The sequence below is a fragment of the Xenopus laevis genome, chromosome 5S, assembly GCF_017654675.1.
Source record: "Xenopus laevis strain J_2021 chromosome 5S, Xenopus_laevis_v10.1, whole genome shotgun sequence".
In the NCBI taxonomy this organism is placed as follows: Eukaryota; Metazoa; Chordata; class Amphibia; order Anura; family Pipidae; genus Xenopus; species Xenopus laevis.
In genome coordinates, this window is record NC_054380.1 from 15,426,644 (window position 1) to 15,454,555 (window position 27,912).

Consider the following 27,912-nt stretch of genomic DNA (forward strand, 5'->3'; position numbering starts at 1 on the left):
CTCCATACTGATCCTTTATTCCTCTGGTTGCATGCATCCCACTGTTTATTCATGTACACTCAATGTTCAGTCATTGGACAGGGACCCCTGAACTGTCAGCTATTTTCCTTCTGATGCCTCTATAACTAATAGAGTTACTTACCAGCTGTTAAGCACGAACGGTGGTGAGTATGTTGCCGAACATGCATCTAATGGAAATGTTACTCTCCAGGTGACTGGATCAGAAGATGGGTTTGACCTCTCATTAGAGGATTATATTACAATAAGTTGAGGACCTCCTGTGACTAGTAGGAGGAAGATGAAACCTGGCCTCTGAAGAATTACCATAATTCAAAGCTCAGTGCCATGTCTGTGTGACATTGCACAAGTCTTGGACACGTCCTTGTAATGTTAATTCTTAACAGATAGCCCCTCATTAAGTCATACTTACACCATTGTTGTTTCTCTCCATCAGCTATGGAGGAGTAACTGACCACAGTGATAGGGACATCTATGCAAAGTAGTGACTAGCAAGCCAGTCTGATGTAGCTGAAGCCAACCTTGGAGGTCCAACTATTGGTCAGGGACATAAAAAGCATACAAATATGAGAAATCATTAGTCTATCAGTTATTTAGTCAAAGTTCCAAGAATATCTAGGACAGTAAATATGTTTTGTTCCCATATCTGACCTTGAGCTTCAGACTTGGCTTTCAGGTGCTTCTAGGCAAGCAAATAGAAATTTCCTATCTGGCTTTATGATTGAGCCCCCCCTCATGCCATTGCCCCAATTCCCTGTGGGGCAGTTCCACATAAAGTTGCTACATATCTATGGGGGTATTGGGGAATTTATCTATTTCCTGCCTCATTGTAGCTGCATTATTTATAAACCATGCAGTTGTTAGTTAAAATAAAAGTGGTCCCTACAATGTGGAAAGTGAAACAGGGGATGGGGGTTCAGTTTCAAGGCCAGTTTGGGTAAAATGTCTGGCAAATACATATTTGTTCTACTACATTTCTAGAAGCCAAGCCCAATGGTCAGTTTAGGAGAGGTGTAGGCCTGTGGGGTTAACATTTTTTGCTGTCCTTGATATATCTCGAAGTGTCAGGATCTTTGGCTTAGTGCTCTACATTACAGAAAGATCTCTTTATTGAGAAAACCCAATAATATTTGCTCTTATACCTGTATAACATTTTTAAGATGAGCATTTACTTCCCTTGCAAATGCTAATTAAAAGGGAAAAAAGATAATTATTTTAAATTTACAATTTTTCAGTCAATTATGCATTTTAGAAGCAAATTACATTTTTAGCAGCTTGGCTGTAAATATTTAACTGTTTTATATATATAATACACAACATTATATATATTTTTGCTTGGTTTTTTTTTGGGGTTTATATAAAGTATGTTTGTGTGTTAGTCTGATCTCAAGGCAGTGTCCCCATCCTTAATCTGTACAGGTTGAAAGAACAGTTGTCAAGGAAGGGTCCCCAAAGAAATAATGAATTATCTGGTTAATGTGCATCAAGCTGAGTGAGCGCGAGATTAATCACATGCACCCGAATGTGCTGCTGAAGTGGATTTAGGGTTTTCTTGCCACTTGTCATTTGTTAATGGCTTTTCCTTCTTTCACCATCAGGTGAACAGGTGCATCGATGCTGTATTTTCATTTTCTCATAGAATGGAGCAGCCGGTAGCTGGAAGGTGGGTTTTTTTTTTAATGTTGGGCTGCTGCTTTAGCAGTTTATAACATAAAGTGTTTCTTCATGTGCAGCAGATACAGGAGCAAGTGACAAGATTATGCACCTTCTCCTCCAAGGCAAGGCCATTAGTGATGGGCGAATTTGCGCGATTCGCCGCGGGCGAATAAATTCAGGAAACAGCAACAAAAATTTGCTGGCGAAAATTTGCCTGCATCAAAACATATTGTCAAAAACAAGACGCCGGCACCGATTCACAAATTTTTCGCCGTTTCGCGAATTTCACAGGAAATTCGCCCATCACTAAAGGCCATATTTTTAATCAAGCCTCATCCCATGCAGACATTCCAGCAAAGCAGTAGGGATGTCTACATCTGTTCTTACGTATATTTATTAGCAACTGAAATCAGGGCAAATAATAAATAATGTTATACAAACTAAATATGTAAACAAGACTTCATATGCAGTAGCTATGTCTTGCATTACTAGACTGCTACTATTAGTCTGACAATGATTATAGAGCCCCTCAATTACCTGCAGCATCCAAGAAAAAGTAGATGGCTTTATTTCTAAACATATATGAATTTGTCCCTCAATCCCACAGCTATATTAATAAAGTTAAGAGACTAATGGAAATCCCAAATTTTCTCACGATTTTCTGAAATCACTCAGCCCAAATCTGCACAAACCTTTTCCCCCTATTTATCAATAAATATTCATGAAAATTTCTTGTGGGGGACAAGACTCAAAAAAATCATGAAAGAATCCGAATCGTACGTTTTTTTTCGAAATTTCGGATCTGACTCCCGAAACCTGTGACTTTTTAGGATTTGACGCCCAAAACCATGAAATCCTTCAAATTATTGAAGAAACCCAGTGCAGATCAGTATATCTTCAAAACGTCAGTGGGACATCTGCCATTGACTTCTACATGAACTCAGCAGGTCTGAATTGCAGTACTTTTAACACCATCGGGTTTTAATAAATCACGGAAAAAAAAAATTTCTACAAAAAAATTGTGGTTTTCCCTTTTAAAAGTTTGACCAGAAAAACATTAATAAATAATTGCCAAAAGATATTGGCATATGTGTCCAAGCATTTCAGTGTTTTCAGATGTGCACTCTTTGTGGTCTCCTAGGGTGTTAAGATCCAGTAGATGTGCTACTAGCATTATATTGAGGTTGATGTGCTATAGATATCATCTATAGAGATATCTGCTGCATAGAAGGGTGCATTTTATACTCATCTGTAGTTACTGTAACCCCTGTTCCCCTCCCAATATTTAAAAATTGAACCCCTCCCTATCAGTCAGACATACCTTTTAAATCATTCCCCACCAAGACAAAATTCCAGTTCAAGGAAAAATGTTGGGTAACATTAGACATTGTTCATGGCCCAAACCCTTGGCTAATGAGTTGGAGGGTCTCAGAATAATCCTTAAGTGTATTTTCACATTTGTAAATCCTGTTTCAGATGCATATTATGAAATATAACCCAGAAAACATATTGAGAGGGGCCCAACACTGTGTGATTAACCTCATTCCAGCTCCAACTGGTGACCAGAGTAGACAATATAAATGTAATTTATCTATGAACTCAATGGCGCTGCTATTCCAGCTCCAACATGTCTGACCAGCATAGAAAGTATAAATCTAATTTATTTATGAACTCAATGGCACTGCTAAGAGGTTTATTTGGGCCCTTGTTTGGTGGTTGAAGAAAGAATTGCTGAAATTCTAAGTGGTTTCTGGACCTAAGCATGGTGAGAACGTGGAAATATCGGTTATTATTCCTACCAAAAAACAAGCAAGTATTATGGTTCTGAATTTAGTGCCCACAGGTGGAATTGGCCTATTTTCCTTCACTTTGCACGTGGAAATTTAATAAATGACAGCTCTGTCAAATGACTTTTCAGAATCTCTGAGATCTTGGCACATGGCTTGCCACTGACAAATGAGATCCACATCCATCTAGCCTAACCTTTTATTTCCTTAGAAGTGATTAGGGACAACTCTCCTTCATGTGAAAGCAGATGACTTTTGGCATCTGGAAAATCTTTGTTGACCTGCTACATGGCGTTTGCATGGGCTGCTGGCTTTTTATAGCCCCAAAGTCTTCTATAGCAAATGTCGGAATCATTGTTTGGTTTCTCTTCCTAATAGACATCCTGAGCTTATTCTGATAAGTGAAGCTAAGTTTACTCTGTTCAGGCTCAGCTGTTCTCAACAGTATAAAGATAACAGGAAAAAAATGAACATCTTTAGGGTGGAAAAAAAACGCGTTCTCTCTCTACTGGCAGGCGAATGGTCTTTTTAATGGCTTTATTTGATATTTAAAGATAAGATAAAGAATGCTTTGGATATTGATGGTGTTGGTGTCTTTGAGAGGGGATCATAGATTATTAATAACGGCAATGGAACAGAGACATTTAACAGAGTAACATGTTTCAAGAAAAAAGTATTTTTAAGAAATACTTTTATTTTTTTTCACTGGCATTAGAAATGAGCAAAACATGTTCTCTAGACTCTTACCATTTATTTTTATCTTTAGAAAAAGTATTTTTGGTATGAGTGGATATATATATTTTTAAAAGATTTTTTCATTTGTAACTGAAACAAAATGGTTAGTTGTGCCCAAATGGAACATATATATTTTTTCTTAAAACAAAATGGGACAAAATATTTTACAAACATTATTTTGAATCCTTTTAAAAAATGTAGCAATATTAATCAACTCTTAGACCTCTATGTTGCTGACACTCACGTTCCAGAATGCCAGGCAATTTATATTCTATGTTTCTGGGTTCTGTTATCTTGGTTAATGGTGCCACTCAGTCTTGGTGCCAGCCAGCTACACCGGCAGTCAAAGTATGTGTCATTTTAAAAATTCATTGGGAATTCTCTAACGGCTTTATTTATTTCCCAGTTTATGAAAACATTTGAGATTGTCGGCCTCCTTGGAAATGAATGAAGCAATTAGAATTTCGCTTGTGTGTGAGATTTTCCACGAAAAAGAGGTAGAAATGTTTTTATAAGATAAGGTAGTGCCTAAAGGGATCCTGTCATTGAAAAACATGTTTCTTTAAAAATGAATCAGTTAATAGTGCTACTCCAGCACAATTCTGCACCGAAATCCATTTCTCAAAAGAGCAAACAGATTTTTTTATATTCAATTTTGAAATCTGACAAGGGACTAGACATTTTGTCAATTTCCCAGCTGCCCCAGTCATGTGCCTGCACTTTAGGAGAGAAATGCTTTCTGGCAGGCTGCTGTTTTTCCTTCTCAATATAACTGAATGTGTCTCAGTGGGACATGGGTTTTTACTATTGAGTGTTGTTAGATCTACCAGGCAGCTGTTATCTTGTGTTAGGGAGCTGTTATCTGGTTACCTTCCCATTGTTCTTTTGTTTGGCTGCTGGGGGGGGAGGGAGGGGGTGATATCACTCCAACTTGCAGTACAGCAGTAAAGAGTGATTGAAGTTTATCAGAGCACAAGTCATATGACTTGGGGCAGCTGGGAAATTGACAATATGTCTAGCCCCATGCCAGATTTCAAAATTGAATAAAAAAAAAATCACTTTTGAGAAATGGATTTCAGTGCAGAATTCTGCTAGAGCAGCACTATTAACTGATTCATTTTGAAAAAAATGTTTTTCCCATGACAGTATCAATTTAAGGGAAAAAACACAATCGTGTTTTTTTCCTTAACCTTGAAATTTGACAAATTAACCTTTAAAACTAGAACCACTTCCTGGAAAGTGAATCATTTTTAGATATTTCCTTTTTTTAGAATCTAGATTACTGGAAATCTTAATCCAAATATAAAAAAAAACCCCATATCTGATATAATTATTTATATATATTGGGGCAACACTTGCTGAACCCAGAGTCTATATTTCTGGGTACAGCCATGTTTGACTTTATTGGAGCAATGATATCCATAAATGGCGGGGAAACAGTGTCTCTTATGATTACATTGTGGTGGAAATGGATACTTGAGTTTACTAAGCAGTTACTTTTTAATAGCAATTGCTTAGTATAGTATTAAAAGGTTGTTACAAAATGTGTTAAAACATTTCACGCTTTATTTATAATACTTTTAGAATTAGTATTTTTATTGGTCATTTCTGTGTTGCACCAGTGGAGCCGACTATAAGCAGGTCATGTATGATCTCAAATCTCGTCGGAAATGTTTTAAAAGAATTCTAAAGGAAGTATTGATATTTAACTTTCAGGGTTGTAATGGCCATAGAGGGGTCCAGAGCTACTAGAAGTGACACTGCTGAATTGCTAGTGATAACCTGGCTTATCTTCTCTGACATTTTTCATTAAAACCAAATGATCGTTAAAAGGTGGATTAAGTAGCAAAAATGCAGCGGTTTATTTTCTGATCTGCTTTGTGCCATTCTAAGTGTTGAAATAAGTAAATGCCAACTGAATTACAGATGGCTTAAGGAATTTAGCTAAGATGGTATACTATGTCCTACCATGCCACTCCATTTAAATTAGGTATTCACCAAATCCAGAATTTGGCTCAGTATTTGGCCAGGATTCAGCCTTTTTCAGCAGGATTCTGAATTGGCAGAATCCTTGTGATTGGCCAAACCAAATCTGAATCTTTAAAATCATCTGACTTTTTATCAAAAAACAAGGAAGTAAAAACTATTAGGATTTGGTTCAGTATTCGACAAATTTTTTGGAAAGAATTTGGGGGTTCTGCTGAATCCAAAAATCCCTACTTTAAATAGATTATTAGCACAAAGTAAATTCTGGGACACTTTGTCCAATGGGTTTGACCCACCAACATAAAGTTAGCTCTACATGTACATAAGCAACAACAAAAATTACTTAGGGGCACATTTACTAAGGGTTGAATATCGTGGGTTAATTAATCCTCGATATTCGACCATCGAAAGCAAAATCCTTCGACTTCGAATATCGACGAAGTCGAAGGATTTACTGCATTTACTTTGATCGAATGATCGAAGGAAAAATCGTTTGATCGAATGATTAAATCCTTCGATTCGATCAAAAAATGCTTAGAAAGCTTATGGGAAAGGTCCCCATAGGCTAACATTGGTGTTCGGTAGGTTTTAGTTGGCGAAGTAGATAGTCAAAGTTTTTTTTTAAAGAGACAGTACTTCGACTATTGAATGGTCGAATAGTCGAACGATTTTTAGTTCAAATTGTTCGATTCGAAGTCATAGTCGAAGGTCGAAGTAGCCTATTCGATGGTCGAAGTACCCAAAAAAAAGTTTTTTACTTCAAATTCTTCACTCGAGTTTAGTAAATGTGCCCCCACATGTTTAAAACTGACCTCTTAAAGGCATTGCTTTAAAAAAAACTGGCCAGCTGTGCTCCCTAGTGGGAATTGGCGATTATGACCCATTTTGCTTTGCCAAAAATTCACAAAACAGTGAAAAATTTGCAAAATGCATTGAAGTCTATGGGCGACAATTTTTTTGACGTGTGATAATTTCTTTCACCCATTGGAGTCTATGGGGATTTTCTTTGCGTCAAAACTTGTCAAAAACTTTAGCTCATCTTTACTCCCTAGTTTTCTCTCTTTCTCTAGATTCAATTGTTGAAACAAAGAATATAGAGTCAGATCCACACAGCTGAGATCCACATTGGAAGATTTTAATGAGGCTGCTGGCCCGAGTGAGCTGGGTAGAAGTTGTAGTTGTATTATATAGTTGAGAAATATTGTTTTAAAGGGCATCACCAAAATATTGTTCCCCCCTTTGAAAGTGCAGACTAATAGAACCCATGCTCTGAAAGGGGTAAACAGAAGTACTGTATTTTCTGAAAGCATCCACTCACATATTGACGAGTGTCCTAGCTTGCGCATTATGCACTTGCATATGTCATATCGGGCAGCAAGCATGTGCATATTGAAGGAGTAAGGACACTAACTCATTCAATAGCTCACATTGCAAGTGGCCTGGTGTGGGAGCCACAATGCTCAATGGGAGGACATCCTAAACTTTCCAAAATAGTAAAAAAAAATCATGTTTCTCCCTGTCCAGAATGCAGCTTCTGTTATCCTGCACTTCCAGAGGGGGAAACAGTATTTTGGGGATGATCTTTAAAGCACCCAACCAACCCTGATGTTGGACTGGACTACAACTCCCAACCTGCTTAAATTATTATTAGTATTGATATATGATGGGATTGGTGGTTAAGCTAGAAATTTGTACCCACTTCTATTCAACTAAAATGGGAAGTACCAGGGAATGATTGATTACTGCACTCAGAGACAAATGCATTTGGACAAAAAAAGTTGCAACTAGAAAAAATGCCTAAGGACTTTAATGTATTTGGAGTTAGAGAAAATTGTCATGTGTAGTGATGGGCGAATAATTTCGGCAGGCATGGATTTGCAGCAAATTGGCATGTTTCACTGCTTGAGAATGTTTTCGCGAAACTGCTGCAAAAAAAATCACCTGTGAAAAATTTGCCACGATAAAAATCTCGCGCATCAAAATTGACGCTCGTCAAAATTAGTTGCACGCCCATTGAAATTAATTCATTTGGACAAAATAGTCGCTCATATAATAATTGTCGAATGCGTCAAAATTGTTGCGCATCAAAACATTGTTGGGTGTAAAAAAATGTTGATGCCTATTGACAGTTTCTAAATTTTTTTAAATTTTTGCCGTTTTGCAGATTCATTTGCAGTTTTCCTCATCACTAATCAAAAAAATATGTGAATTCTTGGTACAGGTTTATTAATTTAGCTTACCCTTTATCAACCTTAGTGGACCGACCCCCCCTCTCAAAAACTAAAGGCAATAGCCCCTTTTCCGTAACCTATAAGAAAAGTGATATTTTCTGGGATTTCATGATCTTTAAAGTATTGTGAATACGTTAATTTCCCCTCTTATATTGTACATTTTGTGCAGTGAAAACCTAGGAGTGAAATATTTCTTAGCAGCCAATCAGAAACTCATATATCAGGGCAGCCATCAGTATTGGCACACAAAAACATCAAAATGTAATTAAATCAATCAGTTTACAATTAATACCAACTTTTCCAATAGCTCTGGCATGTCCCACATATTAATTTTGCATTTTCAATGCGGTGTAATTGATATTGATTTGCCCCTTGGTCTCTACAAGCTATTTCAATGAGTTATGATTTGTGATTACAATCCCTGGCTTTTATATGTGTGTTTAGGATGTATGGAATGAAAGAGTTGGTGGTAGAGAATCAATTCACACTGATAGATTATGGTGACGTCACTTAATCTCCAGAACCACTGTTCTAATATTGGCGCATTCTCTACTACTACTAAAAAACAAATTGAATCTTGGGTAACGTATCCCATACCTGTACATTCTTAGGATTTTTTTGAGAAAAAAAAATTGGGGGGGTTCAGATGTGCCATGATGGGTTTAAGCCAATGGACAATCTACTGTATTTACTCAATTTTCAAGTTACTTTACAATTAAAGTGTATGGGAAAATACAGTATGTGCTCAATGCCTGGGAAGGAACAGAAGCAGGAAACGTTCACATTTTAATAAAGCTTTTTTTTTTCCACAAATCTCACTTGACTAACACTGTGGGGCATATTTATCAAGGGTCGAATTTCGAATTGAAAAAACGTAGAAATTCGAAAATTCACCTCGACCTTTGATAAATCTGCCCCTGTGTGTTAAGCTCTCAGAAATAAGATGGCCATTCACCCTAAATCTCTAAAAGGCTTTCTGCTATGTTGCCCTACTCCCCTTCAACTGCAATGGGACACCAAAGGGATCAACTCCATAGCTTGCTAACGTCTGTTCTATTGATTTTCCTAAACAAGCCTCCTTACTTTTCCTAGGTTTGTAAAAAAATATGAGATCACATGACTTCTGTACTCTTCTGTAGGCTTCTCTTTCTTACCACCAGTGATTTCTCCCCCATAATCTTCCTTCAACACATGTCCTTTTCCTTCTCTTTCATTCTGTTGTGACCATTATCTTGCTCTGACCTGTTCTTCCCTCTCATTTGCTCATCTCTGTACTTGCTGTGGGAGTATGTACATTTCTTGAGATTGGCTTTTTGGTGTGGTGGCAAGTCTAGTTTTTCTTTACCTACCCTCCTTCTTCTTTCCAACTTTGCTCTTCACAAAGCGTCATGAACAGTCACCTTTTCAAACACCAGCTGTGAAACATCAATTACTTTTATATACAAAAAAACCACAGGGGAACCATTGAAATCACCCTTTGAAAAGGTATAGTTGTCTATGTTGCATATAATTGCTAATGTGGTACCAAATATTGTTCCTGCAACGATTAAAGTATGGTTAGAGAGGGTGTAATCAGATGTGATATTATGTAAAATGGAGGTAACATCAGGAGGGCCACTTCTTTAACACACTCAAACCCATACTGTGTGTGTTGGCTGATACCTTAGATAGCTTTAAGAAGGGTTGGATTTTTTTTTAGCAAGGGAGGGAATACAGGGTTATGGAAGATACTGTAGCAAATAGTACAATTTGATCCAGGGACTGATCCGATTGCCATCTTGGAGTCAGGAGTCTTCAATCAGGGGTTTCGCCTTCCTCTGGATCAATCAGCAGTTAGGTTGGTTATATATAGACTTAAAAGGTTGAACTTGATGGACATGTGTCTTTTTGAAACTTACTATGTTACTATGTTGCTCACTAGATCACTAGATTCTTAATCCAAGACCTCCTTGCCATTCATATACCTCTTACCCTGCATATGAGTTGAATGAACTGGCCCTTCTTCTGTGGTGTTATGAGGCCCTCTACAATCCCGAGGCCATGGTACAGGCTGCAGCCACTGCAACCCAGAGATACACCTGCCATTGCACTTTCAGCCTAGTAAAACAAGTCCATTGCGGATATCCTTTTATTGCTCAACCCTGAATTTCCTGTTGACCGAATGTTTTGTCACACTGAATCCTGGGCAGTTCAATCACTTCCACCAACAACCCATGAAAATAAATTGGAGATTTTCCTTTATTATTCCAAAAGTGGTAGGCTGCTTAAAACGAATGGATGATTGGTTGCTATGGGTATGGGCATTGTTACTAATTAACCTTAGTAATAGAAATAAAAAGGCCATATATTTTGTTTTATCCATTCATATTGCCATGCATCTTCATTTTATATTGTAGCCATGTTCTTTAACCTATAGTGTATAGTGTAGTATTTAGAGACATTTCCCAAAGCTTATTGCTTAAAAGGCACATAAAGGAAAAGTTCACCTATAGTAATGCACAAGAAGTTTGGTTGGACCATTGTCCTTTATACAGATGTGTATGGGCTAAATAAACCACCTTTGACACAGAGCAATAAATTGGAGTGCTTCTGGGTTTTTCTGCAGGAAGTTTGTACGTTGCAAAAGTACAGGATTATGAATTATTTGTTACTCTTTGCCAAAAAATTTGCAAACAGAAAAACATTTGCCAAAAACATTGAAGTCAATTGGTGTTTTTTATGTAACATCTTTCAAAACCTCTCAAATTTATTTTACTGTACATTAAAGTCTATGAGCATTTTTTCACAGAAACACATTCCTATTTGTTACCATATGGACCCATATCTTGTGCTGGAGGAGCTCAAATTATCAGTGGAAATCTGGACAAAAAAGCACATATGCGCATGGCTGTTCGCTCCGACTTTTGCACTTGGCTATTCGCAAGCCTCAAATACAATGTTCTTTGTAGTTTTATCAACAGCCCCGCATGGGCTTCTCTGATGGTCGGGACCTGTGTGCCAAGCCTTGATTATAGCTTAAAATAGCCCTGTCACTGGCAGCTTGCACCATGAAAATACCTCTGACAACCAGAATTTACAGCGCATGGAATAACTGCAGAAATCTCGCAATAAAAGCTGCTGCACTGACGGCAAAATAAAATATATGCCGGGAATTTTCCCCTCTTCCTAATAATTAGGAATTTTGTTGTGGAGCTAAAACAGACTAAAAATAAACAGCTGTATAGTACTTCATTAAGCTGCCAGTGATTTTCCCATTGATTAGGCTCAGGGCTAATGCTGGTTCATTCCTTATTTCATTGCTAATTAACATCAGCTCAGCTCCTCACCACTTGACTGCACTGTCTGTTCACACAAGCTCTGCCAGCCCTGCCCTGAGTCTTGTTTTGGATATTTCTGAGAATATTTTGTGCTAGCTTTACTTAACAGCAACCACTCTTTTTGCAGGAATTATATGATATAGGGCAATTATGTTATACCCCAGCATGCTTTCACATATTAAGGCTGATATCCAGGAACATCAGGGTTGTCTCATTTAAGCAATCGTAACCTGTTGTGGAAACCCTAGAATTACAGAGCGGATGCATTGGCGCTCTATAACCCTTATTTGGTTACTGTCTCTTTAAATAGCAATTAACCCATTGCAATCCAGGGTCCAGTACAGAAAAGTACTAGGAACTGTGATTTACAGGGCCGTGCCTCCACCTAGTGAACACCGAGGAGCACACCTCAGGGGGTTCCACTAGGAAAAATAAAATGCACAAGTTTGCAATGAAATAATTATAACTTTATGTAAAACTGTAGTGAAAGAATTTGGGCAATCCAATACACATTGCACTCCTCACTGGGGACATGCGGGACCTACCTAACTCACTATTATGTATCACTCTGACTGTCTCTCCAACAGTACTTTTTATTATCAAAGTCCCAATCCTTTAGAAGTGGTTAATGACCACACAGTTTAATTCAAATGGAAACTGGGTGGTAGCACTACCTTTCCTAAAGCATCTCTCCATTTGGAACTTAGCAGCCGCTTCCACGTAGCAGCTAAATGCACAAGACCTGTCCTCAAACCGGGGCCCTACGCTTGTATCCTTGCCAATATCCTTCTTTAGGTGGCTCACTCACAGGGCTGCTCTCAGAGGCAGTCACACTGGAGATTACAGGCAGCTCTGCAGCAGGATCAATCTCACCAGTGGCACATTTCATGTCCTGAGTCTCTAGCAGCTTGGCAGGGAACATGGTAGGCTCTCTCTGTACTTCTACAGATGCAGAACTCTCAACCAAAACTGCACAGCATGAAACAACAGCCTGTCTGCAATCCTGAACAGTCCCACACACACTGGTTCTGGCTGGATGCTACAGTGGGGCACTTTTATAACCTCTCTCTCTCGCAACCCCTCACAATTGGCTCCAAACCCAGGCCTTTGGGGTTTCCAGCCACTCCCCTGTCTGTAACCAGGCTCAGTGATGTCACAGGCAGAACAGGGGAAGGCGTGTCTGATCCCCTATAGCTCATCACTACTGTGCAATGGGGGGCATAACCTTTCATCCATTCTACCTTTCAGTTTTGCTTGGTTTTTGTATTATCACCCTTCCTAGTCTGTGTATTTCAGTTCTGCAGCTGAAATTGCTGTCTGGTCATTGTGGTCGATGACCCCAATAACCAAAGCACACTGCTAAGGCTTAATTTTTATGACAATTGTTCTCTTTGTAATTACTTTTGTTTATATTTAGACAGTAAAGGAACAATTAGTTCCCCTGGCAGGCCATGCACCTGGGCCCCCCACCCTTCCCGGTAGAATTTTCTGTAACGGATTTGTACCAGCTCTAGTGTCCGGCGGACCGCAAGGGAGTGAGGGCCCTGGTACAATCGCGGTAGTTCCGCCCCTGTGTTTAAACATATAAGGGATATTTGTATTATTAGGCTTTCTATTCTATCTATTTCAATTCTGCAGCTGAAAATGCTTGTCTGGTTGTTGGGATCAGTGACCCAGACAGCCAAAGCACATTTTTGAGGCTTAATTTTGATGATGATTCTTCTTCTTTGTAATTACTTTTAATTTTAGACTTTCTGCAAGGCCTGGAACTAGGGGTCAGCAAAAGTGGCATGTACTTAGGGTGCAAAGCTGGGGGGCACTAGTCACGTATCATCTCTCGTCTACCCCTAGTCCGGGCCCATGTTGGGTTAAAAAAAGTTGGGGACCCCAGCACTAGATAGTCCCTAATGGAATAAAGAACAGCCTAACAAATTGTCATTTGACTTTATAGAGTTATAACCTGCAGACTTGCAGCTTTGTTCTAAAGAGGTAGTGAAAAATACATCATGTAGGATAAAATAATGCAACTCTGATATTCTGTTATATATCCCATGTTATAGGACTGAATCCATATTTTTTTCAATTTCTATTCTTATAAGTTTTATTTGAGCTGCTTTACTCGCTTTTACTGATGCTCCCTGCAAAAGGCTTCTTCTCAGGTACTTTTGTCCTGAAGAGCCTGTCACAACGGGCAGTAAAAGATGACGGGGCTGATTTATACAGATACAAGTAAAGTTTTAAGACAACTAAAAATGGTCTTTATATGTAATCACTGGGGATCAATAACGGCCCCTGTCACAGCTGTCACTGGCGTCATTTGTAAGAGGTTTGTGCTGTTGGTTTCTTTTTATAGGATCTCGGTTAAACAAATCCGAACCTTGAAAAGTCGCCTGTGCTGCGATTTATCAAATGTCCCCGTGCTGATGCATTCAGGGCAGGACAGAAGGGGCATTTAATCTGAACCCCACAGCCTCCAAAGGCCCGAAGTGTCCTTGATAAAATAACATATTCAATATAAGTACGCTGTGTTCTAACTGGAATTTACATTAGAGATGTAAACTCAGCCCTAGATGTTGTTAAACTGCCATTTCTCTGACAACTGACAATATTTGACTATGGTTAACATAGTAGCTTCATCGAAATCTATGTTTATTGGATTGAGAATGTGCAGAATAATCTCCTGGAAACATTGTGGCTGCTGATAGGTTGGAGGAGCCCAAATAAAATCCAAATAAAATCCTGGAACTCTGGAGTAACTCCCATATAGCAGACTATAGATATGGGGGCCCAAATGTTTATAGGGTTTGCTGTATGGTTGAACTGCTCCTTTTGCCCCTTGCCACCTGACCTTCCACTTCAATAGAAATCAGAGAGTGAGACAGCAATTGTGCGGTGAGGAGAAGGTACAGCCAAAAAGTTGGAACTTTTGCCTCATGGGAGGGCCCAGCTAATCGTCATGGCTCCAAATATGCTGAAAGAGCCCATATTATGTCCTGAAAATATAATAATGATTATTACTATCATGATACATTTCCTGATGAATCCAAATTATGTCCTAAACCATGGTGGTAGTAGATAGATCTCAAAAGCCTGAATAATGTCCTTAAACTGTCTCTTTTTTAGACCCAAGAAATTGATTTGTACTGGAACTATAACGGCTGCTGATAAGCCAGAGGAGCCATAATGATGTCCTGGGACTGTCCAGACTCTGCTAGGCCAGAGCAACTCATATAATGTCCCATAACCATTATGGCTACTGTGAAGCTCAAATTATGTAATGTAACCATCAAGGCTGTAGATAGTCTGCAGGAACCCAAATAATATAGTGTAATGGTCTTGACTCTGATACATTGTAGGAGCTGGAAAAAGTCAGAATCCGAAAATCCGGCATCTCAGACCTGCCAAAGGTTGTGTATAAGTCAATGGGAGAGGACGTTTCTGTAGTCTGCGCTGGAATTAGCCTGGAAATCTGACTATTTCGGACTTTTCGGGCAAATAATAAAAAAAACTTGGGCTTTTCGGGGAAAAGCCTGAAAAATCAAGAGATTTGGGGGAAAATTTTTTCTCGATTTATTTTGTGTTTTTCCCCAGTCTGATTAAATGTGAATTTTTAATAATAAATAAGGTCCAATCGTGGATTCTATTTTGTTTTTTTTTTAATGAAAATAATCATAACAATTCGGCTCCACACACCCTGTTCTCTGTCCATGACTAGTGATGGGCAAATTTATTCATGAGGCGCGAATTTGCGGCGAAGTTTAGACGCCGATGACGATTAACGGACACCCATTGGCTTTAATGGGAGCCAGCGTCGATTTTTCACCCGTTTTGCGAATTTCGCGGGAAATTCACAAATTTTGTGGTGACAAATTCGCCCATCACTATCCATGACCCACATCCGCTAACAGGTCAATGGCTGGATGAAATCCATACACCCAACTTGTTTGCATCCATTGTAGTTGTGTGCAGCCTGCTTGGCACAGTCCCTGACCTGAGTACCAGTTATATTTTCTGTACATTACAATATTCATTCCATTGTGAGGCTGTGATTACTCTGCAATAATTATCCCCAACGCAGCAATATCAGTGCGGGCAGACTAAAGAGATATGTAACATGTGGCTCTCCAGCTGTCACCCTTGCGGCTCATAGAGGATGGAGGGAGTTTGGGAACAGCTTAAGCGCCACAGGTGCCAGACCCATGCTTGGAAGTGCACACAAATTCCATGTCTGCTGGTGCAGGGTTTGCTGTGTTTTCCAATTATTTTAAGATTCATTAGGACAGGATTTCATTCGTTCCACTGTTCTATTCTTTACCAGATGACCTCACAGAGGGAGCGCTTGCATGTACCTCTGATGGCATCCAGTTTCCATTCCATTCACAGAGGAGAGGGATCATATCACACAGCCACTTAGAAACACAATGATCTTTACCCCCTGAGAATGAAAACGCTTTCTTAGTCAGATCTATTGATCTGTGCCTCTATTTCTGGCTTTCCATTCCCTCACCGGCAGGAGCAGGATGATCTTACAGATCACATTGGAGAACTCACAATTATACTGAGACCAATTCTGCTGCCACAGAAGGTACATGGGATGTTTTTCTATCTCTGTAAGATTTCCATATGGGAAACGACACACTCAAACTCTTTTCATTTCTGGAGACCCCCAGTCCTTATTAGACAATGTCTACACTGCCGCCGGACCCTTCTTCAGTTGGCAATAGAAAAACCCACATGGCAGCGCCCCCTGTGCACAAGAATAAATATAGAGTCAAACAGATGTACAGATAACGGATCTACTGTATATGATATAATGTAGTGATGGACGAATTTGTCCCGTTTCGCTTCGTAAAAAATTCGATTAAAATTTCGATTAATGAGTCAATTTTGTCGCCCGCGTCTATTTTGATGCCCGTGTTAAAGTCAATGGGCATCCAAATGACGCAAGGGACTATTCCACTGTTCATCCATATTTTTTTGATGCCGGCAAATTTTTTATGCCGAATTTTCACTGACGAATTTTCGCCGCAGTTTTGCGAATTTATTCTCCTGCGTCGAAACGCAGAGATTTGCCACCAAGTTCTGCCTGCCGAATTTATTTGTTGGCGGTGAAACACGGAAATTTGCCGCGAATTTTCACCTGGCGCATTTATTCGCCTATCACTAAAATAGGATGTAAAATTTGCTACAGTTCTATAACAACCAATCAGATTGCATCAGTTGCATTGTGGATAAACATCTTGCACATTGCACCATATTAATGAGCCTAAGGGTAGGACTACACGGACGTTTGCGGCATTGATCCGACGCGACACGACTGCGTGCATCGTCTGCATCCGATAGTCGTGTTGGGTCGGATCAACGCTGCAACTTCATCCGACAATGCATTCACTTACCTTATTTCCATTGCATGCGATTTGTCCCAGGCATTTTGTCACAGCGCGTCGGATTGCTACGAAAACGTCCATGTTGTCCTATCCTTAAACATCTCCACTCTTTTCACCCAGTGTCATTTGACCAGTTGCACCTATTACTGGGAATGAGCTGCAAGGCACCTTGTGCAGCACTATAAGCCTATCTCTCAACTGTCCCGTTTTCTGAGGGTCAGTCCTGCTCAGCCGCATTCCTGGATTTTTTTACTGAAAAGTCCTGAGTTTCTCTTTCAATTCATACAGTGACGCCAGAAAAAGATACAGTTAATTTTAATTAACAAAGTTAATTAAAATAAGGGACTTTTTGGCATTGAGCCCAGAACACCAAGCAGCTGCACTTTGATACATTTGTAACGATTTATGATAAGCAAACATACAAATGTAACTATTTAAGATAAGCAAGTCTCTTTGGAGAACTGTGACTCGCAGCTTAAAGGAGCGGTTATAGAATGACCAATTCTAAGCAAATTTCATTATTTATTTTTTCATAGTTTTATAGTTATTTGCCTTTTTCTTCTGACTCTTTGCTACTTTCCAATGGGCGTCGCTGACTCCTCTGAAAAAGCAAATGCTCTTTAAGGCTACAAATGTATTGTTATTGGTACTTCTTATTGCTCATCTTTCTATTCAGGCCTCTCCTATTCATATTCCAGTCTCTTATTCAAATCAATGCATGGTTGCTAGGGTAATTTGGACCTTAGCTACCTGATTGCTTAAAATGCTAATTAAAGAGCTGCTGAATAAAAAGCTAAATAACTCAAAAACCGTAAATAATAAAAAATGAAAACCAATTAGCTCAGAATATCACACTCTACATAATACTAAGGGGCAGATTCACTAACTTCGAGTGAAGGATTCGAATGAAAAAAATTCGAATTTCGAAGTATTTTTTGGGTACTTCGACCATCGAATTGGTTAAATTCGTTCGAATTCGAACGAAATCGAACGATTCGAAGTAAAAATCGTTCGACTATTCGACCATTCGATAGTCGAAGTACTTTCCCTTTAAAAAAAACTTCGACCCCCTACTTCGGCAGATAAAACCTACCGAAGTCAATGTTAGCCTATGGGGAAGGTCCCCATAGGCTTGCTAACCTTTTTTTGTTCGAAGGATTTTCCTTCGATCGTTGGATTAAAATCGTTCGAATCGTTCGATTCGAAGGATTTAATCGTTCGATTCGAAGGATTTAATCGTTCGATCGAACGAAAAATCCTTCGATCGATCGATCGCAGGATTAGCGCTAAATCCTTCGACTTCGATATTCGAAGTCGAAGGATTTCAATTCGAGGGTCGAATTTCGAAGTATTTTTAACTTCGAAATTCGACCCTTAGTGAATCTGCCCCTTAAAGTTATCTCAACCCTTTTAATAGGCAATTTCACTTTCATTAGCAAAACTGCTATAACACATAGAACATGGCCCTAAAACTCTCAGAAATGTGTTCACACTTTCATAACCTGCCAATTTTGTCAAACTGATATGATAATTAGGGGGTGTGTCCATAAAATGGGCGTGGTTACAAATGTCACAGCGCTAAGCGCGACAGATGTTTATGTCCCTCTTTGCATTTTTCAAATGTTTTCAAATGTTTCAAGTGTCCATTTTTCAAATGCTTTAAGGCACAAAGAAACCTTTTAGAGTTGTATTTTTGCAATGCACCTACTGTACTTCTTGGCGTGCAATTGAAAGGTGTAAAAGAGGACACCCATTCCAGGTGGTACAGATGTCCAGACCTTTTACATACAAATATCCAAATGTGTTGAATCTTCGTTGGAGATGCAACAGAGAGAATCTCCTACACATATCTGGTGGTCTTGCAATAAGTTGAAGCCGTTTTGGGCCTCGATATTTCAAATAATGGGAAAATTAACTGGATTATAATGGTAACCAACGCCGGCTATAGGCTTGTTATCAATGCTACCAGGTTCTGCTACAAAATATAAAAGATTGTTAACTTTCGAATCCGTAAGATGTTACTGTACGTATTATTTCTTTATGTGTTATTATATTACATTTCCTTGAACTTATGTACTCTGCAATGATTATTTCCTTTCTTGAAAATAAAGAATATACAAAAAAAAAAGAGGACACCCATGCTCCACCCACATATCCTCCCCATAATGACATGGAATTTTTACTTAGATTGAACCTAGTGGCAGCAACAAAACCTTGTACCAATCTTCAGTGGGAACAGAGACTATGACATTTGGATGGGGAAAAAAATGAAGCATTGAGGGAGAAAAAAATATGGCAAATTGAGCTGATATTTTGTATTTTGCACTTAGTTAGTGTTAGTAAATAGATCCCTGCTGTACAGCTAGTATATTCTCCTCTTTTAAAAAAAATACTAACATTTCCCTAAACATCACCAATAGGTTAGATGAAAGTGATAGAATGGCAAAAACAAACCCCCAGAATACACTTCCATAATTGCTTCTATTTGTGATCAGCGACATGTAGGTCTCCCACGGATAAGTCAAAGACCCACCTGACAATAAAGAATTTATTCTTCCAACCTGAGCTATTGTCCAGTGCCTGTAAATACTCTCTCCCTTGTCTAATAACTGGAACTCATTATTCAAGCCGCTTTCTTTCGTTCCAGAGAATATCATATATATTTCTTAATGTCTGTACCAGATAAGCTGGTGCCACGCTGATATATTATACCTCTTAGTTGGTTCACTTAACTTATGGACCCTTTAGGAATTCTAAGAAGATCTACAAATGTTCCCCTAAATTTTGTTGAATATATACACATTTAAATAGATTGTATTCTAGCTAAGGCAATGTTCATGGTAAGCCTGATAGATGTGTGTTTTTTTCTATTCCATCCAAGTCTTAAAGGACTGAAAGAAGATGTAAGTTGCCCCAAAAGGGGCAGTTATGAGTGTCAGATTTGGCCTTTCCTCACCAAAGTCGCAGACTATTATTCCATTTGATCAGTGGGCCAGGGCCCCCCGGCAGCTTGCGCACTGCCGATTTCCGGCCACATCAGCAGATTTTGGGGGGGGGGAAATCTGGAACGGAGGGGGCTGTACGTCCCGCACCAGGGCCCGCCCCCTCCAGTTACGTTACTGCATTTGATACAAATTCTTCATAGAAGAACATTTAAACTCATTCAGATATTGATTGGGCCAAGCAGAAGATCCTGTTGTCAAAGGGCAAGATTAGCCTGTGTATGTGGTCTTTGGCTGACCATACAGCAAAGGCCTTCCTCATGCAATTGTAGGTGTGTTATGTTCACTGTGTGCCAATTCTGACACGAAAGGCAGGGTTTATTGAAATGCAAAAAATATTCCCAATTCCTCTTGGATTTCTGCAAACAGGTAGGCTAAGTGTAACACCCTGCTTGGAATTGAATCAGGGACCTGCCATTTCTGTGATGTTTCCATTGCCACTGTGCTTTGTGAGCAGACAGCTAAGGCCCTGGTTCACTCCTATTGCTTTCCATGCAATTGCAAGTAGGCTTGGCTTGTTTTACCTGTTGTCAATCTGTTGTCAACTGCTTAAGTTCTAATTACCCATTCTCAGTAGTTCCCTTATAGAAAAAGTAACAGGTGCCCATATCATTAACTTCTGTAGATGTGTTACTGACTCAATTTAACTTGCTATTTCTTCTCAGTTTGACTGTCCACATCCTTTAATCCTATGATTTAGCCTTCCTGACATGTTATAAACCAGTGATCCTCAACCAGTGGTTCATTAACCCCTTGGATGTTGCTCCCAGTTACCTCAAAGCAGTTTCTTAAAGTTTTGGTTGCATCAAAACCACGTGTACTGCCAAACAGAGCCTCCTGTAGGCTGCTAATCCACAGGGGCTAATAAAAATAGTCATCACCCTTAAGCTGAAGGCTCGGGGCAGAGCATCTGGGCCTCCTCATATACGTGGTGAGTTTCTTTAAAGAAACTCTTTTTGATGATATCTAATAAATAGTCAATCACTTCCCTTTGGGACCCACATGAACTTTTTTCATGCTTTTGTTGCTCCCCACTTTATATTTAAACGTGGCTCATGGGTAAAACAGGTTGGGGGACCCCTGTAATAAACCCTTAACTATAAATCAGAAGAGGGTATAGCTTAGAAGCCTAGGGGGCTTGCCTTGAGATTGTAGGTTATGTGGCCAGTCTAACAGGGCAGGACATTAATCTCTTCATAGACAAACCCAGCAAGGGTACCACCTTGTATTAAGCACAATTATTCAGGTCCCCAATGCAGATAATTTCAGATTTTATTGCTAAGTAAGATGTTCAGAAGGAATATTAAAAATCTCAAGATTGGTAAGCGCAGTGGTCTATTCTCATCAGCTGTATGAAATCTCTATCCTACAGGGCAGGTCACATCTCTTCCTTATTACAATTTGCCGATGAATAAAACAAAGGCGGCAGAACATGTTTTTTCCTCCTCTCGTTGTGTTTGAACACATCTGTGTAATATATTTCCATCTGTAATGGCCACATGTAAAATGAAATCATAAATATATAATGTGGTGCGTTAGATGATCTATCCGAGCGCACAGTTAAAGACCACAGATAAGTGCCACTTATACGATTGGATTTCTACAGTTTTGTGCCAGACAGGACTTCTCAGGAAATGGAGAAAAGCACTTGTTTTAGAGTTTATTCTCAGAAGCTAATATGGATTTTAACCAGCAAGTTAACCGCTGTTCTTAAACCATTGAGAGAGAGAGAGAGAGAGAGATAGAGAGAGAGAGAGAGAGAGAGAGAGAGAGAGAGAGAGAGAGAGAGAGAGAGAGAGAGAGAGAGAGAGAGGGAGAGAGGATTATTCTGCCCTTCATGGACATAAATGCTTTTTTTCTGAAAATCAAACATGCAATATAGTATATCATCACATTTACCTGCCCCTATTTATAATAAGAAAAGAGGGGTGGGCCTTACTGGAAAGGTTGGGTTTTAGTTAATTAGCATAACTGGGTGTGACCAAGACACAAAGGAGTGGCCTAAAATATCCTTCATTTTAAAATTTGGTCCTTTGCATCTACCTAATTTGTTATTCAGTAAAAAGGTAAAGAAGAAACTCACTGTAATGTAGGGTGACCCAAAACCCAGAACTAACACCAAGGTCCCAGTCCTGGTTATGGCTCATGCTTCTGCCTAAAACCACCACTTTCGCATTGGGAGGAGCCCTCCCTCCACTACTCAGATGCTGCCAGGTCTTATAGTGAGAGGACCAAGCGGAGTGATCTGGGCAAACAAGGGAAAAGAACTTAAACTAGAAGGATGGGCAACAGGAAGTGTAGTCAAAAGTCAGGCCGGGTCGGTACCAAATGGACAGTAGAGTACAAAATCAGGAATCAGAGATGTAGTTGGAGTCACAGGCCGGGGTCAGAACCAACAGTAGCACAGTACGATAACAGGAACCAAGAGAGAAGTCAATAACGGGCAGAGGTCAGGACAGGCAGCAGACTAGGAATGGTCAGGGACAGGCAAGGTCAGTAACAGGCAAGACAACTAGAATAACACATCTAGGAACTATGGAGATAGACCTACGTCGGGCAATGAATGTTTGGCTGAGGTCCTGTTAAATATTTGAAATTCATAGCAAGCACGATGACGTTACAAATGGCGTCCCTGCTGCCCCACTAGATCTCCATGGTATTCTCACACTTACCTTTCAATGAAAGGGGACCCGTCAACCAAAAAAAGTATTCTAAATCCTATTTTATCATGTAATTCAAGCAAAATAATAAAAATAAATTATTTGAAACTTGTTTCCATTAATTTGGGTTTGTATTTTTTACAGCTGCCTTCTCTTGTCCAACGTAGACTGGTATCAGTGATTCTGCATTGTGGAAACAGACCCATTTGAGTCTTTGAGGTCTATATTGTTTCTCTTTTATTGCAGATCATATTCTCTTTCTTCTTCTTGAAATACCCAGTTGCTATGATAAGTGGGGAATTAAGGTCACACCAAATTTTCCCGACCACTTCCAAATACAACATACAAGCCCCAATCTACTTAAGCACAGCCACTTAAATCCCACTACTGATGGGTCTGTGACTGTAAGATAAGGTTGCTCCTATACTTTTTTGTGCAATATTTAGTATTTTTAACTGGGATGCACTCAGTTCTTAAATTGGGGTGAAAAAAGCATAGGGATGCTAAGTGCTAAAAATAAACCACTCCCACAATTATAAGCCATGCCTACTGGTATAATTAGTCTCACCCATCAACACTTTCTTGTTTCAACCACTTTAAAGCAAAGCCATTTTGCTATCTATGCATATTGGTATCTCTTTCTACTAAATGTATGCATAGGCTTACCTAATTATGTGGTATGTAGGGAACCTGTTCTTTAAATAGCCCTTTTCTGCTGCTGCATGAGATCTAGCACACATTTACTTGCGTGTGGCGCCACAGGAGTCTTGTGCCTCTGCTATATGGGACAGCAGGTACACTATAAAATGGCATGCCTCCACCCAGGGTCAGGGCAGAATGAACTGTTATACCCCTCCCTGGGCAACTTCTTCCTGGTCCATGATTACACACAGGAATATTATTGAAAGGTTTATTTTCAGAACACTGTAACTTTAAATACATGTAGACATATGGATCCCTTTTCAGTCTCTCATTGATGGTGCTGTTTGTAGGCCCACAAATGAACAGTAAGTGCATACTCCAGTGCATACTAACAACTTTCCAGAATGAGTGTTTACAGCACCCCAGAGGTAGTATTGCCTTTGGTGCACATCCCCACTGAAGGTGAATCTCATAGGGGTCCCACGCTCCAACCATCTCTCTATACTGAGCCTGACCACTTGAGTCACTAAGCTGGCGGCCTTGTCACCGCAGGGTACTAACCCTCCTGGTCTCCTCATTGGAGCTTCTGGCTGCTCTCTAAATAAATCCGGATCCTGTCTTTCACTCCTAGAGTAAGTATAACAGATCTGCCGTTGCACTTCACCTATTATGGAACCTTCCTTTGTTCCAGGCTCTATGCAGTACCACTGTGCCTTCTCTAGCAAGTGTGCAGGCCAAAGAGACTGAGCACACATGGGCATAACTTTTTATAACCTCTGGGGAACTACTCCCCCTCTAGTGATGTGTGGGCTGGTCCATTACCCGCAATCAGTCGGGTTTAGGCCGACCTCACAACCTTGCGGGTGCCTTACGCTGCTGGGTTGCGACTTCAGGGTTCCAGGGTCTATAAAAGGAACCCGAAAGTCGGGCTTGGGTGGGTGCGGGTGGTGGGAAGTTGGATATAAGGTGGGTGTGGGTTGAGGAAAAACCCAACCCACACACAAGGCCGCCATTAGAAATCACGGGGGCCCCTTACAACAACATTTTCAGGGCCCCGGTAAAGCTGTACAGGGATTGGATAAGGGGATCCAATCCCAATGCAGATTTACTGGGAGAAAAGCTTCCATGCACAGAGCTGCCCCCCCCCCGTAGACACAAAACCCTGCCGGCCCAAGACAACTGTCCCCCCTGTGACCCCCTGATGGCGGCCCTGCCCACACATCATTATCCCCCTCCCCTCTGGGAAAAAGGACCCAGACTAGCTGGCTAACTAAGTCCTTGGGGTTCAGAAAAACCTTACCCATTTATAAAGTAGACATCTAATGGCCAGTCACTGAAATGAAAGCAGAATCCTTTCACATAGGAATAAGGAAACAGCTTACCTTTTAGAAACTATCTGACTAACTTATGCCCAGGGGACCAAAGAACCTAAAGGTTGATAAAACCTTTACCCACCTATATCAATAACCCTCTCTGATACCTCCACCCTCTTCATCTGTATAACACTTCTCTATCTCTTCTCAGCTTCCCCCCTAGTAATCTTTTCTTTCCTTTTATCTTATATATCCTCTTTTAACTTGTGGGTTTTAACCTCTTCATTTTTTTTGCATACAGAAATGGGGAGGAGCATAGGAAAGCTCCAGTATTACCCTCAAAACTCTTGCATCCTTCACCAGGGGACATAAATAAAGAAGTAGAAGTAGCATGTTGAAGTACAGTGGATGGATGGCATCCCTGTGCATCCCTCCCCCATTCCAGCAATGGGTACACCCCAGTATTTTTTGTGGTATGCTCACAAACTTTTTAATTGTCTCCCTCCTCTGCTCCAGTGTTTGCTATGTCCCATTGGTCCCTTGTACTTGAACAGCACATTGCTCTTCCAGCTCCTTTCACAGATGGTAACTCGGTCCTTGCACATCCCTTTCACTGCCATAATAAGCAGCACTGACAAACAGAAGAAGCACTTAAGCCTGAGTGATTTTTCCAGAGCTAAAGGGCTACAGACTATACTGATATATTGTAATAACACAAGGAAGTGATATCATTAGCCCTCAGCAGTTTCCATGATTACACGGTGCTGCCATTTCTCAAGGTATCTGTGCTCATGGCCAAGATGAGACACTGCTTTCTCCAACAAGCTGCTATTTCATCCAGCCCCAAGTCACTCTGTCGTACAGCTCCTTAGGATAGCAATTCATTGTTGCCATTTTCTGTATGCACAGACAGGGCCAGATTGAATCTTCTCGGTACTTACAATAATGAATTGTTATTAGCCGAACAGGACCTGGATCGCTGTGGCGCTTCTTGCCTTGTAATGATTGTTGTGCTGCAAAGTGTTTCTCGGAAAATACGGGCCTTAGTTTACATAAAGATAACGGAGGAATAATAACATGCCCTTTCTGCCTTTTTTTCTTATTCTATTAAGGTTTGGTGGATAAGAAAGGGTAGACCTTTGGGATTACAGCAGGAATTCAAATGGTTTTATTTCATGTTTCCTTTTACAATATTCAATGACTAATACCATTCCAAGTGTTTGAGGTATAGTTCCAGCTTGGTGGCTGAGGCGCGCCACCTTTTTTATGGGTCACTGAAATGTTGGGGCATGGATTGATAGAAAGTGCCATGAGTTGTGGTTGACTCTTAGCTTAGAGTTGGGTCAAAATGACCAGGTATTTACATTTTTGAATGTTTCTCTGGTTTCTCTGTGCCAATCTTGAAACTTTTTCCTGGAGACAGCTCATGTGATATCTCTGGCCTAATGCTGCCTACATAAAATAATAACCAACAGAGGTTTATTTGGATGTGTGCAACTGTTTGTTTTCTTAATTACATGGAGTTTTCCTGGTATAGGTATATTGTTATTGTTCCAATATGGTAACCTATTTAAACCTAAAGTAACTAGTAAGTGTAACATTGGACAACAAACACCAAATCAAAATCCTGGATGACCCTTTTAGCCTGTACAAACAACTGCACCCCCAGTTAAGCTGCAATTTATCTTTTAAGTTCCATTTTTAGTTATACATGGCACTATTTAGATTAGGAATGTCCAGTACATATACACTTTATACACTTTATGGCCTGGGATCTAACTATCTTTTTCTAATTTTACTTAATTATTAAAGGTTTGATTTTTTTTAAGTTTGGGCACCCAATCCTCTTTTAGTTACTTATTTTCTTTCCTATGAACATGCCTTTAAATTTTATAGGGTCATTAAAGGTGCAAAGTTTGCTTTAGATCTAGTCAACTATATAAACCAATGAACCAGTATTTACTGGATATCAGAACAAAAAGCATAAAATCCCTAAAATACAACACTTTAGTTATGTGTGGGTGTGACGGCCGGCACCCAATACCAGAACAAGTGCCAAGGACCCTGGTCTCGGCTTCACCAGTAGTGTGACCACCTTTGGACTTCGGGAGGAGCCCTCAGCTTAATTGGGTGCCACCTGGACTTATCGAGGAGTACAAGGCGAGGGGTTCTGGCTGGCAAAGGGGCACGATCGGATAGCAAGAGTCTTTGGGCAGAAGTTCAAGGACAAGGCGTCTGGTGGAAACGGAAACAGGACAGACCAGATCAGGACAGGCAGATAACAGAATCGTCAGGCAAGCAAAGGGTCAAAACAAGGTTAGACAGACTGGATCAGGCAGAAGGAGTTGTCGTTAGGCAGACAAAGGGTCAAAACTGGGTAATCAGACAAACAGGATCAGGCAGGCTCAGTAGTCAATGAACAGGATCAGGATGCAGAGGTCAGAATAGTCAGGAACAGGCTGGGTCAAACACGGAAAGAACAGCCAGGATAGCAAATTCAGGAACAGGTAGCACAAGGCTCAGGAAACCACAGGATAAGATCCTATAACGGGCACTGGCTACAGGTCTGAATGGGCCTTAAATATGGTCCCAATTTGCGCCAAAATGTGCGCAATTTCGCGCCAATTCGTGCTGGCGCAATCACGCAAGCGCACCTGCACCTTTAAGAGACACGCAGGTGCTGCGCACGCCCTAGGAATCCAAGACAGTGCCGGTAAAGGAAGGACAGGAGCTGCGCATACGGGCGTCCACGCCAAGGACGTGGCGTGGACCCCGCTGCCCACTAGACCACCAGGGTAGGTTTCTTACAGTGGGCCAGCCTGAAACCCGCGAGTTGGGCAGGTTCAGGCCAACTTTTCACTATTTCCTGGGTGAGTTTGGTTGAGTTCTTCTTCCCGCTCTCCCCACCTGCAACCTTACCATGCCAGCTTCTGCCTCCAACAGTCTCTATTTATAGGTGTGCACCTTCCCTGCTCCCTTTCCTAAAGTCAGAGATTGGCAGGTAAGTCTCGGGTCGGGTTGAGTGTGGGTTGGGAGCTGGTGGGTTGGGGTCAGGTGCGGGTTGACTTTTTGTTGACCTGCGCAACACTTCTATACAATGACTGGCACCCTCTGGTTTAAAGTGGTGAAAATCCATGATTGCCTAATTGGCTCCCCGACTGTCTGGGATACCCCATTT